Below are 4,971 nucleotides of genomic sequence, written 5' to 3' on the forward strand. Positions count from 1 at the left end.
CATTGTTCGATAATCGTAGAAAGAGCCTGTGTTTTGGGCCTAAATAAAGACAGATCTATTTCTTGATTTGTCTACTTACTATCTTTGTAGCCTTGGGCAACTTCATTAAACTTTCTGGGTCTCAGATTTCTCATCTGGAAAACAACATTAATAGAGTTACCTTTTTGTCCTGCAGAGAATTAAATGAGATAAGATACATTAAGCAGACAGCACAGTTCCTGGATATAGTATCCCATAAATGTTAGCAGTTGCTGAGAACTGTTTCTGAATATTTTCTGAAAGTCATTGCTCTGTATTCATTTCAAATTATTTCTTAGCACATCCTAGAGTTTAAAGTCATGGATCCAGTCTTGCTTTATATGAGAGAAAATGAACATTTTTAAAATTACTTTGTGTGACGCAGATTTTACCTAAATGCCTAGTAAAAATTCAGTTGTTTAATGATTAAAAAAACCCTCCTATTTTAGATAATGTTAGTGAATATAATTTTTGTAGATAAAAGCATATCAACATACCTTTTTATCTAGATATGAGTCAAAAGACCAAGAAACACTTGGGAGAAACATCACTTAAACTTGCAGTTTAGTTACTTATACGATGTAGTTATTTTGGGTTATATGTGAAAAATTATTGTTTTAAATTGCGATTTTTCTTTTATTAATTTTGAATATATTTGATTTTGCATTTGGTACAGTACTCTGTTTTCCTTCACATTCATCTAGCCCTATTTGATTAAAACTATGTAACATATTAAAAACAAGAGAAGCTGTCCCTCTCAGTTTTCTCTGCACTGGGAGCAGCTCTCCTGCTACAGTCCCTCATCCCCTAAAAATGTACGGCTGTGCACAGTTCATCTCCTCCCCCTTCTTGGGCAGGAGCACCCCTCAGGTGAGCTGATCGTTGTCTGCCGTGGTGCTAAAAACACTGGAAACACTGACAGATGAGAGCCTCAGCAGCTTGGCAGCCCCATGTACCCTGACCTCGCTTATTTTAGCCACAACTTCCAAACCAGCGCCATTTCAAGGGACATCCACACAGCGGCCAAGTTCACTGTGGCTGGGGCTGTCACAGTAGGGGTGGCTGGCTCTGGGGCTAGAACTGGGGAGTTTGGGAGCCTCATCATTGGTTATGTCAGGAACCAGTCTCTGAGGCAACAGCTCTTCTACGCCATTCTGGGCTTTGCTCTCTGGGAGGCCATGAGGCTCTTTTACCTCTTGGTGGCCTCCACATCCTCTTCTCCCTGCGAAGGAGCCTTCTCGGCCTCCCACAGGTCTTTCTCCAGTGTCTCATGTGCCCTGTATGTTCCTTTTCTTATACCTCCCCAGGCAGCCTGGGGAAAGCAGTTGGCTCAGGGTTTGTCAGAGGAAAGACAAATAAATACTGTATTAGTAAGGGAAAAAGAAAAGAAACAAAACAAGAGAATCCTTTTCAGGTATTTTGAGATAAACAGTGAATACCAAAACTTAGAGAAAACCGAGAGAAGTTTGAATTTCAAAAAATGGAAATCCCTATTCAGAACATAAAATATACAAATAGACAGATGTGGGTATATTGATTCCGAACAGGCCCTTTCAAGACTGTCGGATACTGGAGTGCATTGCTCAGGTCCTCCCTCCGAACCCAGGCATCATCTGACAGCTCACAGCCCAGTCCCTCAGCAGAATTTCCTTGCATCCGAATGAAGATACTTCATCCACAGTGACATGCGCTCTCCAGGGCAGCCAGCATCTCAGGACTGTTCATAGGGGCGTTTCAAAAGGCCTGTTCCCCCCGGTGTCAAAAAAAAAAAAAAAACAATCTGAGAGGCACCGCAGCTCTGGGGTCTCTGAATGAGTGATTGAAGCTTTGTTACTGCTGTCTATGCCTACTCCCCGGCCTCACATGGGCATTTTCTCCTCCAAAGATCCCCCGTTAGACCTCCTGGTTGCACAGTTGATTGTCAGTCTGTTTCCCTCGGGAAATCAACAGAAATCCTGAAGAAGTTGTGACAAATGAGTTAGTTACAACTCAAAAAAAATGTACTATCTTCCTCCAATCCCCTTGTACTCCAAAATCTCTGTTAAAAAAAAGAAAAAACACGTGAATTATGAGGTAGAAAAAGCTATACCAATCAGGATTGAGGATCTAGGGTGGAAATAATAGAGAATAACCATGTAATCAATTTCTTATGGGAAAATGTATCTGAAAGCTCTAATATCCCTCACAATTTTTAAATGTCAGTAAGAGCAGTCAATTAAATCCTTTGATATTTATTCAGGTGAAAATGATATACCAAGGTATCCCATTCCGTGGTATCTGTCCAATCCCAGGAAATCACACCCGAAATCATTCTTTGCAATATGCTCTTCAGCACAGCGAACAATGTAGTCCAAATGTTTTCATTAGTTTATTGGCAGGAGGTGGTATGGATTAACAATCTATCTAAAAATCAATACCAATGATTCCTAAGTACTGATTAAATTGAAAGCCCTTGTTAAGTATCGATTAGATTGAAAGCAATACTCTTGATAATGAAAAGTACGGGTAGGCTTCAATAGGGGAGAGAGAATTGCATTTGGTTCCTAGGCAGCCAAGTAGAAGAAGAAAACACAGAGAATAACAAGGATAATAAAGGGATGTTCCACTGCCTATCAGTCAGATAGATTCTATTCCTCGAAGAGGTTTAAGCCTGCATGTTTACCTGAAGAAAAAATAAATAAATAAACCCCGTAATTTAAACAAAGAGAAAAGCAGGTCCAGTGGAGTATGGACTTAGCGCCAAGCCTTTAACATGGAAACAAGATCTTGGAGATCAACATTCGGATTCAGCTCTTAACTCATGGCTAAACTCAGAAAAACTAGCACAAAATTTTCCTCTGAGGATGTGATCTAATAATTGCAGCCTTTTAGGCTCAGCCTCTTCTATGATCTGAAAACAACTTCAGATTCTATATTTGGAAACATATTACTATTGTCTACAAACTGATAAGAATTCTAAAAAAAGCAAGGTGAAAATTATAGGAAACTTCATGCTTGTATTCTAAGAAGAATAAAGAGTATTCTTATTCTTATAAAAAAACTTACTTGAGTTGTTAGATCCTGTAGTCCCAGGAAAGCTAAAACTGTGTTAAATTCCCAACTGTTCCATCTATTTACTCTATGATCTTGTGAGAATCTCTAAGCAGATCAGAAAATCAACCTTCTTCAACGAGATTCATAAAGTATCCATCTCATATGAACTTACAGGAATGAAGTAAAATTTCATATGAAAGTACGGAGTACAGAGTTTGCATGGTAGAGTAACAGCTCACCAACTGTTGTTTATTTATTTGAGCCACTTTCAGTAATTGAAATTTATTATTAATCTTATGTTAATAGTTAAGTCTAACACTTTTCCAATAATTCTAACTTATTTTAACCAAAATCAATCATTGGAAGTTAAGACTATGTTTTAAATATATTCATATAAAGCATAAATGAAATTTTCAATAAATAATTATACATACGGAAAAATTACACATAAGTAGTATTTTTAAAATCATATTTTTTTTCTTTTCAAGCCTCTGTAAATCTTATTGAGATAATGAATTTTATAAGTTTGCAATATAATATAAGTTTCTCATATAATCTGAGTGTTGTGTAACACCAGGTAGATTTAACTACTCTGATAGTCTACTGATTTTCAAGTGCCATATTATTATTTTGGCCTTTCAAATCTTTTTAGAACCTCTTATATAAAAGACAAATGGGTTTTGATTTAAGAGCAAATATTCAAGGTCTCATCTTAAAAAAAAAAAAGCCTGTTTGTTTTCTATTCTAAAGCATAAGAAATAGATATCACTATCTCAATTTGAAAGAAAAATAAGATAGAACTAAATTAATATTTTTAAAAAGCTAAGAAAACTAATTGATATACTAAAGTATTTCAAGAAACCAGAAACAAAAGGAAGAAAATCAAAGATCATGAACGTGGAAGTTAGAAACTATTAAAAAGGAGGAGTAAAAAATCAAAGTAGAAAACAAATATAAAATTGGGAAATCCAGAAATTATAAAGTTGAGTCTTTGTAAAGCTTAATAAAATTATATTTTATAAGACTGATCAAAAAGGAAACAAAAACTGAAGAGATCAGAAATACCAGCAGCAAATTGAAAATAAAATTTAAAATAATAATTAAACTAAAATTAAAATACTACCAATAAAAAGATATGAAAACATCACATAAATAAAATTAAACCTATGTAAGATCTTTAAAAACAGAACAAAAAACTCTACAAAACATGTTTGGGAGAAATTAAAGACTAATCAATTAAGATTATGCTATATTCATGGATTTAGACAGAACATTGTAAAGAAATCAATTTTTGGCACACTGGTCTATAGATTTAATGTAATTCAAAACAAATTCCCAGTAGATTGTTTTGTGAAAATTAACACACTATTTATAAAATATACACAAAAATGCAAATGATCATTAATAACCAAGACAACTGGAGGTACTGGAGGGCTTCTAATACCAGATATTTAACTTTCATAAAATTCTAGTGTGAGGGAACAGTGGGTTATCGGCACATGTATAAATTGACCTGTGGAACAGAATACAAAGTACAGAGGCACACCCACACATTTACAGACAGCTGATTATGTCTCGAATAAAATTAACTAAGGCAAAGGAAAACTAACAAATCGGACTTTAATAAAATTAATAAATTCTGTTTCTCAAAACACACTAGAAGGAGTTTGAAAAGGCAAGCCATAGGGAGAAGATTATATGTAAACATGTGTGTAGTGTACATGTATGAATGAATGACAAATATTGAGAATACAAAAAGAAATATTTCACATCAACAATATCAAGATAGGCAATCCAATAAAAAAATAGGCTAATGATTCAGTTAGGTATTTCAGGTAAAGGCCATCCAGTGATCCACAAACACGAAAAGATACCCCACCTTAGTCATCATTGGGAAAATGAAAATCAAAACAACAATGA

The 4,971-nt window shown here is 35.0% G+C and overlaps 1 pseudogene; it reads left to right on the forward strand.

Moving 5' to 3' along the window:
- Nucleotides 1-557: 557 nt before the first annotated feature.
- LOC121104455 lies at nucleotides 558-2,909 on the forward strand (annotated as a pseudogene).
- Nucleotides 2,910-4,971: the final 2,062 nt, after the last annotated feature.

This window comes from Ursus maritimus, unplaced genomic scaffold, assembly GCF_017311325.1.
Source record: "Ursus maritimus isolate PB19 unplaced genomic scaffold, ASM1731132v1 scaffold_1, whole genome shotgun sequence".
In the NCBI taxonomy this organism is placed as follows: Eukaryota; Metazoa; Chordata; class Mammalia; order Carnivora; family Ursidae; genus Ursus; species Ursus maritimus.